Raw genomic sequence first — 13,484 nt, 5'->3', positions numbered from 1 at the left:
GAGATGCAGCAGCTCTTCTGGTGGCCCTTGGTATGAATGGAGGGGGCAGCGCTGGATAATATGTTCCATAGTTTGGTCCTCTTCGCCGCAATCACACAGAGCTGAGTCCCTCCACCCCCACTTGTGCAAAAAGTAGTTGCATCGGCCGTGACCCGTTCCGAGTCTATTAAACCGACACCATTGTTTTCTTGGCAGGTGTTGTGATTGCAGGCCATAAATATGCGATTTGGGGCTTTAAACGAATTACCGCCCGTGGTTTGTCTAAAGTTTTACGTCCTGCCTTGGCCAGGAAGTGAGCCTAGGGGCACTTACGGACCTAGGGTGATGTAAATTATTTTACACCAAAACCGATAAGGGATGAAAATGCAATGTCGGAGTCCTAGACACTGGAATAAAGTTCACATTTGAAATATTTTCACTCCTCAGGAATTAAAAGTGTACCTGATAAGTAGTTAGCTCTATTATACACATGCACAACGTTACTCTGCATATGTATCTGTTATGGAAGATCCCTTTATCATTAGTAAACAGCGAGGCATCTAAACGCCGTGTCAAACACCAGGAAGAGGTCGCGAAAGCTTTTCGCAGATAATTAGTAATGGCAGCAATTTGATGCAAATGCGAGCCGGGCTTGTTTTGAAACCCCCCGTTAGACACACCCACGAACGCGACAATCATTGTTACGGCGATTCCAGCCTTTAAACAATAATGTATTTAATGACTATACTATACTTTACTTGGGTAACCATTGAACCATAATTTACTTTTCTGTACATGTGTTCGTTTGTCTGTCATTTTCATTTGTCTACTCTCAATTGCTCTCAATTGGAAGAGATCCCTTATAGGGATAAGTTCGCCTTTGTACATTGTATACTTTCTTTTAATTGTATCTTAACCTGTCTTATGTACAATAAAGTGTTTACATACATACATACATACTATACCTACACTCTTCTTATTCTTGTTGAACCTACAAATACGAGTAAAAATGAAACAATTAAACTAATACTTTGGACGTGATATTGCACTCTCTTCCCAATTTCTTTTAAAGTCGCATCTGAACGGAGGAGGTAGAAGTGTAAGAATTTAATTTGTATACTCGTTAAGCTATGTTTTAGTTTATATTGATGTATATATCGGAGGCAGATCGTAAAATCGGCCATATCGAGATATTCCTAGGCATACCATGAAACGCCGCCATTTCATGATCTGACTAGCGACTACCAGCCATATCGTTCAAACATCAACGTTTGACGATTTGCCTAACGACGTTTAGGCATATCAAATAAGTAGGGTGTGATATTCCTAGGCATACCATGAAACGCCGGCATTTCATGATCTGCCTAGCGACGACCAGCCATATCGTGCAAACCTCAAGGCGTGATATTCCTAGGCAGATCATGAAACGCCGGCATTTCATGATCTGCCTAGCGCGACCACCAGCCATATCGTGCAAACCTCAAGGCGTGATATTCCTAGGCAGATCATGAAACGCCGGCATTTCATGATCTGCCTAGCGCGACCACCAGCCATATCGTGCAAACCTCAAGGCGTGATATTCCTAGGCAGATCATGAAACGCCGGCATTTCATGATCTGCCTAGCGCGACCACCAGCCATATCGTGCAAACCTCAAGGCGTGATATTCCTAGGCAGATCATGAAACGCCGGCATTTCATGATCTGCCTAGCGCGACCACCAGCCATATCGTGCAAACCTCAATGGGTGATATTCCTAGGCAGATCATGAAATGCCGGCATTTCATGATCTGCCTAGCGACGACCAGCCATATCGTGCAAACCTCAAGGGGTGATATTCCTAGGCAGATCATGAAACGCCGGCATTTCATGATCTGTCTAGCGACCACCAGCCATATCGTGCAAACCTCAAGGGGTGATATTCCTAGGCAGATCATGAAATGCCGGCATTTCATGATCTGCCTAGCGACGACCAGCCATATCGTGCAAACCTCAAGGGGTGATATTCCTAGGCAGATCATAAAACGCCGGCATTTCATGATCTGTCTAGCGACCACCAGCCATATCGTGCAATCTCAAGGGGTGATATTCCTAGGCAGATCATGAAACGCCGGCATTTCATGATCTGCCTAGCGACGACCAGCCATATCGTGCAAACCTCAAGCGGTGATATTCCTAGGCAGATCATGAAACGCCGGCATTTCATGATCTGCCTAGCGCGACCACCAGCCATATCGTGCAAACCTCAATGGGTGATATTCCTAGGCAGATCATGAAACGCCGGCATTTCATGATCTGCCTAGCGACCACCAGCCATATCGTGCAAACCTCAAGGGGTGATATTCCTAGGCAGATCATGAAACGCCGGCATTTCATGATCTGCCTAGCGACCACCAGCCATATCGAGCAAACCTCAAGGCTCAAAAGGAACGTAAACTTGTATTAAAAAGTACGGTCTGGCAACACTGGACTCGGACGCAGCGCCATATAGAATGCAGCGCCTCCAGTGGCAAAAAATGCAATTATTTTACGATACGATCGGTATGAAAGAAGCTAGGAATTCGACGAATACATTGGTCCCATCGATCTGCCGAATCTTTTATAAGACAGATCGTGATATGCCTGAGTTAATTTTAGTCAGATCATGAAATGGCGGCGTTCCATGATATGCCTAGAAATATCTCATCAATTATTTTACGATGCGCCCGGTATGAAGCTAGGAATATCAACGAATACATTGGTCTGACCGATCTGCCGCCTCTTTTATAAGGCAGATCGTGATACGCCTGGGTTAATCTTAGTCAGATCATGAAATGGCGGCGTTTCATGATATGCCTAGGAATATCTCGATATGCCCGATTTTACGATCTGCCGCCGACATATACAATGAAATTAAAGACCAATTTTACCAAACCAATTTTTTCATCAACGTCATATATTTAGAAAAACTAAATGATGAAAATATAGATATTGAGGGGGGATTTAAATCTTCTCGGGGCAGAGGTGTAGGGTTGGTGCCGGTGTAGCTTTATTTGACGTTCATAAGCGCATTGTAATATGCCTACTTGAATAAACTATCTTTTATCCTTATCTTTAAATAGCGGTAATTTACAATTGGATTTTTTTACATTAAATAATTCTTATAACTAGATTTCTAACAAGGGTATCTTCTTATTTTCATGCCATTTTATTAACAAATAACTAAGAATTTGCTTGTTTGTAATTATAATTAACCGATAAAGATAAATTGGATACTGAACAAAATTTAATTCCTTTCTTACACGAGTGAGATACTTTTATTAATTCGCAGATATTTTAATAAACATGTTCTTATCTCTGTGTCATACAGTTCCGTTTAGTTACAACATTAAAAAACGATCGAAATGTGGCAGTCGTGAGATAAAAATAATTGCGTAAAACCAGGTCGAAGGCCTTCGGAAACGATTCAATAAATTCGGCTTATTTTACTACAATATCAAAGTAAAAATCTCTCCAATAAAGAACTGAGAAATACAGCCACAAATTAAATTAATACACTCAATTATAAACTCCGTGATATATTTTTTGTTACCGGACTTTTTTGTTCCGGAAGCGGAGAGGCTGCCGCGGCACCTGATCGATATAAATTCAGACATGTCTGTCAGTTACCTAACGATATGCTTACGTTGTCTCCGCTCAACAATCTACAGGGCTCTGTAAGAGTATTGGGTTTAAAAACCATTATATATTCTTCTTCACCATATGCATTTTGTGTAGGTTAGTACCCTACTTGGAGCTATTAGAAAACAAATTAAATATTAATATTGAAATATCTTAATTTGTGTTATTTTAAGTAGAAACAATACTATATAAATTATAAACTGAAATAGATGTCATGTAATATGTATATGTGTAATGTGTATATGTAATATGTGGTCTAATTTCAGTTCAGGTACTTGAAACACTCATTGTTAAACAAACCGCCTGGACATAAGCGTTAAAATTGAAACATCATATTTTACGATTTAAACTGGTTACCATTTTTAAAAGCCTCTAAGTAGGTAATATACATAATTTGTAGCGTTTGCTACGTTTTTTTGTAAATATTGCAAAGGATGAATAAATTCCAACTGATTACAGACGGAAAGTTGACCTACAATCCTTACGTTTTCAACTTAGTTTATAGAGATTGTAGAGTAGATATTTTATTGCGAGTTCCCGCGTAAGGCCAGTTGCATTTATATCCTACTGATTTTACTTATCAAAACCGGGCTGAGACCATACGCAGCATAAGCGGCAGCAACGTGAGCATACCAAAACGCACAGCGTACTACAATACCAGTGAAAGCGAAACGTTTGATTTTTTAATAACAAAGATGACACAGCGGTTTAATCGCTTCAGGTTTTTTCCAGTGTGGACGAAACCGAGCGTGATTGACTTGGGCGCCGGAGATTGTGCGACTGACTAAACACCTACTTTCCTTTGCGGTTTGATAGGTACTTCCCATCTTTCTACATTACTTCATAGGGGGGTTGATTTTGCGCTGAAGTTGTATATTTAGGGTCGGTTGCACCAAACTGTTCGTATCGTTAAAGAGTTCGCTAAATTTTTATCTATGGAAAGTTTCATAGTAAAGCGCCGGGGCGCGCTGGCTGACGTTGATCAGTCTGTCAAATGTGGTTGGTGCAACTGGCCCTAATTCTCAGTAAATCTAAGTGGTAAGCTTCATTGTAGCTGAGTTAAAGAAAGCTCTGGCTTCTCGGTAAAACTACGACAATAATTGCAGGAATGAACACCTACTATTTTGTAATATAATTGCAGATGCCAATTTTTTTTGTTTTATCGTGATTATCAAACCAACTTTTATGTATGTGTCCTTTTTGTTAGGTAGTCAGTCGGGAAAAATCAAAATGAAAATACTTTTATACATATAGTAATCAATTGAAAGGTGCCTGCTATAAGTATTTAGCCAGTTAATAAAGGTTATTTGCAAGTTGGTAATCATCGGGGGGCACGGCAGTGCCCCCGCCAAGTCGAGCGCGAAGCAAACACTGCCGTACCATCCTTTACTGGAACCATTTCGCCGCATTATCCTTTACGAGAACACGGAGTTGGGTGAAATCTCGTTGATATCGTTCATTTGAATAAAACAGACGAGTTTATGCCCGTCTTTACGGAATAAGGTTCGCCATACAGCCTTAAGAGGATAACGGCATATGTTTTCTGCAAATTCATATTAGTTGCGTCCCTTTACTTGATATGGAACTTCAGTTAACGTCTGCTCTGATAAGCACTTCATTTTTAAATTTATATTGTTTAGAGACCCGTGCAGAGAAAGGAACAATTTTGTTTTAGTGCTTTTTTTCTCGTAACAATGTTATGAAATCGTATTAAATATATTAAAAACGGGTTACTCACGTATTTTAATAATATATTTAATATGTCTGTGTCTCACGGAAGTTTTCTTATGAAATCGTATTTCAATTAACGTACTCCAGGGTAAATGACAAAGGATACCTATTTTGACATTCTTTCTTAAAAGCTTATCATTCAGAGTATTTTATTTTGTAATAAAATCCAAGGAAGTACCTACAACTGCATTTGTTTATTTAGGTACTAATCAAACATAAAAATAATAAGTCTAAAACAAAATTGTAACGACACACTAATAATTATCAATATATAAATCAGAACAAAAACAAATCAAAGCACATATACACCAAGATTTACACAAGAAGATTTTAGATTTATTTTTTGTAATATTTTGACTGTTGGTTATAAATATATATACAGTTGATAAACATAAATGTTCAAGAGACGACTTATTATGTTGTTCATTGTAATTAATGATGACTGTAATGACAGTTTGGCATCTACTGCTAGATGCTAGGTATGTTATAATATAATTTAGTTAAAGTTTGCGCTAGTGGCCTAGCGGTAAGAACGTGCGACTTGCAATTCGGAGGTCGCGGGTTCAAACCCCGGCTCGTACCAATAAGTTTTTCGGAACTTATGTACGAAATATCATTTGATATTTACCAGTCGCTTTTCGGTGAAGGAAAACATCGTGAGGAAACCGGACTAATCCCAATACGGGCCTAGTTTACCCTATGGGTTGGAAGGTCAGATGGCAGTCGCTTTCGTAAAAACTAGTGCCCACGCCAATTCCTGGGATTAGTTGCCAAGCGGACCCCAGGCTCCCATGAGCCGTGGCAAAATGCCGGGACAACGCGAGGAAGATGATGAAAGTTTGGTTTGTTTTATCAACAATAACAAACACTTTTAAACGGAATAATATAAATAAGTAAGTATTAATTTATTAGTATTAAGTATTAAGCTATAAAGCTTTTATCAGTATTATAATTGCAATAATAAATTATGGCATCAATGACATCAGATCATTGATAAATTTCATTACAGAATCTCCTTTATACCTCTCTGTTTTTGCACTTTTTTACAAAGATGACCTTTTTTAAAATAAACATAAAGCGTGTTTCTGATCGGTTGCACTTTTCATATACGCGGCGTCAAAGTTTTATGACTTTTCTGAGGAAATTTGTTAAAATATTAAAACCGTTAAACGGTGAAAGATATTACTTACGATACGTTAAAGAGGCCCACTGATTAACAGTCTGCCGGACGATATCGGCCTGTCAGTTAGAACAAAAAGTTGACAGCTCCGAACAACTTACAGGCTGAGTGGGCCCCTTTATTTTTGACAGCGCGTGAACCTGAACAATGATTTTATCCGTATTCATATTTTAATAACAAACTATACCTACCCCTAATACGAGTACCTAGGTTCTAGACTATAACTATCAGGTATACAGGGTGCTTCCTGTAACAGGAGCAATAAATTAAACTGTAGGCTGTACTCCTCAAACTGACCAACATTTGTTCAGCAACTTTTAAAAATTATGAATCCTTTAGACTTCCTCTTTTTCATACAAAATAAATATTGCCTTCAATGTATGCTGACATCAGTGTGTTTGACGTTGCTTGTCACGCTTTAAACATAACAAAATTTGCAATACATTGCGTCTTAGAATAAACTTTAAAGTGTAATAAAAATCAAAATCTTAGTTATTTTCAAAAGTTGCTCAACAAATGTTGGTCAGTTTGAGGAGTACAGCCTACAGTTTAATTTATTGCTCCTGTTACATGAAGCACTCTGTATAAATAGACCATTTTATTAAAAGTAGTAGGTACACAACACTTTTTGAATTAGGATTTTTTGTAGTATGTCGATTGTATGTAATGCAAATTTTGTATAGTCTGACTTAGGCGAATTTATATATACAGGTATGTACTATGTCTCTTATGGAATATGTACTTGTAAAACAAAATTATTTAAACCGGGACTTAAAATAACGTCATCTGTTCGTCAATACATAAAATTTGGGTTCTTATTAAATATAATAATTTTCTTTAATTTACGTTATTAAGTGTTAAGACACTAATTTAACATACTTAAGAGGGTATATATATATATATATATATAAATGAATTTATATTCACGCTGTAATCACATCATAAAGATAAAGATAAAGATAAAAGATAGTTTATTCAAGTAGGCATAATTACAATGCGCTTATGAACGTCAAATAAAGCTAGGTAGATGGTGAATGCTAATAGATTCAATTTGAGAAATGTTAATATACTAAACTGATTGTTATATGCTATCACGGTAATGTAAAAAATAATATGCATAATTATATCCCTTTTCTTTCTTACATAATTAATAATAGTTATCTAATGGCATTCAGAAAGAATGACAGAAAGATAAATTAATGAACAGGATTGCCTACCATTATTTTGTTATAAAAGCTGACATTTTCAATATGTATTTTTACTCAAATAAAAATAGTTGAAATATTATTTTAACTTAAAATGATTTTAAATACAACATCTAATTAAATAAATTGATAATAGATCTATGCCACCGCTTTCTTGAAAAAGGGCATAGTTCACTTTGTTTTACTAATAAAGTTAAGTAAAACACAATTGCTTTGAAATATTATTTGCAAATTCTATTGAATCTGAATTCGGATATTATATTTATGTGGAGCCACAAGTTAGGTTAGGTTAGAGTATTGACAAATTTTGCCGACGGGCGTCGTAGAATTACCTTTTTTTTTAATTATAGGTTAGGATAGGTACTCCTATTACTTTATGAGTGTTACTCGTACTATGCTGCATATATTATCATAACATTGTAATAGCTCACGTTTTTAATATCCACAGAATCCATCATACTTCATATAAACGTAAAAATACCCATGTTAATATTATTTATGTTTTCAGTTTAATTTAGGCATTTCTTAATTTCATTGCTGTTAAAATATAACTTACTTTGATTGTGCTGGTCTATATGTTTAACGGGAAATAATATGAACCGAACTTAATATAATTATGTTATTTTTTGTGGTGTGTTAGTTGCACTCCGTTACGTTGCTCTATTTGATGTGTATTTAATTACCTAATTAAAAAAAAAAACAAGTTACCTAGTTGCAATACATTTTTATGGTAGGTAGGTAAAGTTACCTACCATACAAATTTATTGCAACTACAGGTACTCAAACCCAAAGGATTTGAACTCAAAATTATCAAAACTTTCAAAGTTAAAAATTAATTATTGATTTTTTTTTATTTTTATGTTTGTTACAATTTTAAATAAAATGAAAAATCCGGAATTCCTAAGTCTTTTTCAGTAAGTACGGATTTAATTATTTATGAACGTATTATTATTGCTTGAATTCACAATTTTATTTATTAAAATACAATATCAATAAACTTAACCCCTTACTGCAATTAAAAAAAAAATATATTTATAGTACAATTATTCATTTTTGTCATTTTGAGTACCAGGATTTTAAATCAAAATTTAACCGCTTTAACACAATATTTACTTTTAAAATTTAATATGTCCGTAAAAATTCTTACTTGCCATAAACTTCTTCTTTAAAATATTGAGAGCATTAAAATACCCAAAGCTTAAAATTTTAACGACACTAAACGTACCTCGTATAACGGAGAACCACACGAACGTATCCTTCTGAGCTTATTTCAAGCCAAAAATTCGCACTTGGATAGAAGTCAGTAAAATATCCTTGTCATCAAAAATCACAAAAGCAATCCTTCACACGCAACAACACTAGAACGTTATTAAAAAAAATAAACACACGCCCAAAAGTCATCCGGCACACCGCACTTATAAGTTGAACTTATAAACTTATAAATTATAGTTATTCGCTAGAGCGGCGCAGCGCACGTGCGCACAGTGCCGTCGCATCGCGTTATCAACCGACAACAGAAACTTGAGAGTCGATCTCAATAATAACAAGAAAAGAAAACGGTCCAGTTTCAGCGAGGCTTCCGGATGGCTCGGACGGGGCAGCCGCGCTGCTCGCACCGGGGGTCTCGCTCTAACGGGACTGAGGTTGAACGATAGCGAGCGCAGTCGCGCCTGCGACGCCGCGTTGAGCGTGCGTCCACTACAGCCTTTAAGGCTCTAGGGGCCCGATTCGGATTTTGACATAGACATCTACTAGATATCTTTTAGACATCACCAAGATAGGATAACGATATTTTTAAGATATAACCTGTCAAATTTGACATTTCCGCGATTCTGGAGATACTCTATATTATATATATTCACAAGAGACGACACGTACTAGATCCATTCTAGATACGTTATAGTTTAGATTTCAACTAGTTCTCTTTTGCAGCGCAATTCGGGTAACCAATGTCACTTTTACGATAGATCGTGTTAGATATCTATTAGATGTGAATTAGATCTCTAAGTAATATCTTGTGGAAATCGTTCAAAAGTATCTCCAGAATCGCGGAAATGTCAAATTTGACAGGTTAGATCTTAAACATATCGTTATCGTATCTTGGCGATGTCTAATAGATATCTATTACAAAATCCGAATCGGGCCCTTAGAGATCCAATTCACATCTAATAGATATCTAACTCTAACGTAAAAGTTACATTGGTTGCCCGAATTGAGCTGCAAAAGAGAACTAGTTGAAATCTAAACTATATAACGTATCTAGAATGGATCTAGTACGTGTCGTCTCTTGTGAATATCTTGAAGTTCGAATACGGCAGTAGGCATCTATTCGACATCCGCGCAAAGTCATATCTTAAGAAATTTAGACTTGAAGTAAATCATTGTTTGCGATTGATCGATCGTTACATATCCGTATCTGAAAAACATGACGCGCGCGCGCGTGCTGAATAGTAGCTGTCATTCCGTAATTGTAAGCTATATGGGAATGACAACTTTTCTTCAACATCTGATCCTTCATAATAGACCTTGCAATTGACATAGGGTCATAATGGTGCAGAAGCTTTTAACTGTAATTAGCAATGTTTAGTTAGACGCCGTATAAGGAACGTAACAAATAATATCAACATAATTTTAATGTTATAGTATTTTTCATCCAACTTGGATACGGTATCAGATGTTGGGCCCGATTCGGATTTTGTAATAGACATCTATTAGACATCGCCAAGATACGATAACGATATGTTTAAGATCTAACCTGTCAAATTTGACATTTCCGCGATTCTGAAGATACTCTTGAACGATTTCCACAAGATATTACTTAGAGATCTAATTCACATCTAATAGATATCTAACACGATCTATCGTGAAAGTGACATTGGTTGCCCGAATTGCGCTGCAAAAGAGAACTAGTTGAAATCTAAACTATAACGTATCTAGAATGGATCTAGTACGTGTCGTCTCTTGTGAATATCTTGAAGTTCGAATACGGCAGTAGGCATCTATTCGACATCCGCGCAAAGCCATATCTTAAGAAATTTAGACTTGACGTATATCTTTGTTTGCGATTGATCGATCGTTACATATCCGTATATGAAAAACATGACGCGCGCGCGCGTGCTGAATAGTAGCTCTCATTCCGTAATTGTATGCTATATGGGAATGACAACTTTTCTTCGACATCTGATCCTTCATAATAGACCTTGCAATCGACATAGGGTCATAATGGTGCAGAAGCTTTTAACTGTAATAAGGATGTTTAGTTAGATGCCGTATAGGGAACGTAACAAACAATATCAAGATAATTTTAATGTTATAGTAATTTTCATCCAGCTTGGATACGGTGACAGATGTTATCTCCATACAATTTAACCTTAAAACTTTCTTGAAGAATTGCATTGGGATTATATCTGTCGCCATACCCAAGTTGTTTAAAAATACTATAACATTAAATACCGTAAAATTCTAAACATATCAACTTTTGAATCATCGTCACTCTATTATATTTATATCTACCGATATTAATATCTTATTTAAAGTTGTCTAAAATGTCAAAATTTCCTCGAAAAGTTATCATACGTATATTCGTATTGCTCAAGTTCCTAGAACTTTAAATATGATTGACTTGACGACCTCGTTGGGCGGAAACGTAACGTAGGCGGCAGAGCACGATGAGCATTTTCCTGGAAAATAAATTCCTTCAGGTAACAGACAAATCAGTACATACAGAGCACCTAATAAGCTTTGAATAATTTCACGATTTACACTCACTTGTTTTAAGTCACTCGCGCGACATGTTTCGGAGAGCCTAGGTCTCCTTTCAACATGTCATGATGTCATGTCATGAACATGTCGCGCGAGTGACTTAAAACAAGTGAGTCTAAACCGTAAAATTATTCAATTTTAGTATGTCTCACAACAGTTTAAATTCGATTACCTAATAAGCTATGTAAAAAAAGACAATTTACTTCAACATAATATTGTTTTTGTAAGGTAAGTAACAACAAGCATTTTACAGCATTAAGTAAGTACATACTTATAGCAAAAAACAAAGGACGACTTGTTTCGCTACGTACAGGCGCCTCAAGAGATCAAATTTTCTGTGAGCTTTCGTTCTTTGACTTCAATGTAAATTACTTATTACATACTACTTTGGCTAGCGCGATGACCCAAAATGAGTCTTAGGGCCCGATTCGGATTTTGTAATATACATCTATTAGACATCTTTTAAAAATCGCCAAGATACGATAACGATATGTTTAAGATCTAACCTGTTAAATTTGACGTTTCCGCGATTCTGGAGATACTCTTGAACGATTTCCGCAAGATATTACTTAGAGATCTAATTCACATCTAATAGATATCTAACACGATCTATCTTAAAAGTGACATTGGTTGCCAGAATTGCGCTGCAAAAGAGAACTAGTTGAAATCTAAACTATAACGTATCTAGAATGGATCTAGTACGTGTCGTCTCTTGTGGATATCTTGAAGTTCGAATACGGCAGTTTGCCTCCAACACAAGAGCAAGCCAGTTTGCTCGGTCTAGAGCGGTATCACACCAGCTTTCGCCGACGCCGAGCTCACAGAGATCAGAGGGCCTACCGCGAACCACGTTCGAGTCGTTCGACGTGTTACCTCCCTGTCACACTTACGTACGAATTTACAAGTGCGACAGAGAGGCAACACGTCGAACGTGGTTCGCGGTAGGCGCTCTGTCTCCACTCAATCCGCCCAACGATATTTAGGATGACCAACAGGACGGCATCCAGTCGGTCGCCCCAAGTCCCAAGTATAAGCCCTTTTGGCTGTCGCCCCTATTTCACCACGGTGACAGGTGCGACAATTGTCGACATCACTGTTACTGACGTCACAGGCCTCCATAGACTACGGTAACCGCTTACCATCGGACGGGCAGTGTGCTTGTTTGCCACCAACATATTAATTTATAAAAAACTCCATTATATCGCCAATAAATAAGTACTTATTTTGCAAAGCACACGACAATTGTCACGAAATTCGGACACAGAACTCATTTTCTGTCTGTTCTATTAAATCGTGTGACAATTGTCATCATCATCATCATAAACTTTGAAAGAGAAATACCTGTGTTTTGCCGATATAATAAAGTTTTTTTAAATAATACAATGATGGTGGCAAACAAGAATACGGCCCGCCCGATGGTAAGCGGTAACCGTAGCCCATGGATGCCTGTGACGTCAGCAAAAGTGACATTTGCCGAATTGTCGCACCTGTCGCCGTGGTGAAATAGGGGCCTGATCTTCACCCAACCTTTCGAGATGGTCAATGTAAATTAGTCGGGTTCAATATTTATTCATAGCTCGCGTTGATGTCTATTGTACAGCGGGTGTATTGCTTTATATAGTTTAAATTCTGCTATAAATAATTAAAATAGCGAAATTAGAACTATTTTATGAGAGTAACCGCGGTATTCGGAAAACAAGATCCGTTCTAGAGAAGAAAACGATACGATATGTACTACATACCAACTAGTTTAGATTTCAAGTAGATATTTTTGCAGCACAATTCGAGCAACCAATGTCACTTTTACGTTAAATTATCGTTTTAAGATTGTTTCAAAATCGTTTAGAGATCTAAAATACATAACGAGACCTTTTAGACATTGTGAAAATAGTTCAAGAGTATCTCCAGAATCACGGAAATGGCAAATTTGTCAGGCTAGATCTTACAAAATTTGAACTAGATATCTAGT

The 13,484-nt window shown here is 36.9% G+C and overlaps 1 protein-coding gene across 1 annotated transcript in view; it reads right to left on the bottom strand.

Moving 5' to 3' along the window:
• The window catches only part of LOC134654037 (transcription factor hamlet-like), a 118,026-nt gene extending 108,759 nt beyond the window's left edge, over positions 1-9,267 (bottom strand). Inside the window, exon 1 of the mRNA XM_063509432.1 lies at positions 8,979-9,267. The gene's annotated coding sequence lies outside the window, so the exon portion shown is untranslated. The remainder of the gene's footprint in view (positions 1-8,978) is intronic.
• Between the last annotated feature and the right edge of the window lie 4,217 nt (positions 9,268-13,484).

The sequence above is a fragment of the Cydia amplana genome, chromosome 14 (genome assembly GCF_948474715.1).
Source record: "Cydia amplana chromosome 14, ilCydAmpl1.1, whole genome shotgun sequence".
NCBI classification, from domain to species: domain Eukaryota; kingdom Metazoa; phylum Arthropoda; class Insecta; order Lepidoptera; family Tortricidae; genus Cydia; species Cydia amplana.
Note: the sequence above shows the minus strand (reverse complement) of the source record. Positions and strands in the feature narration are given on the sequence as shown.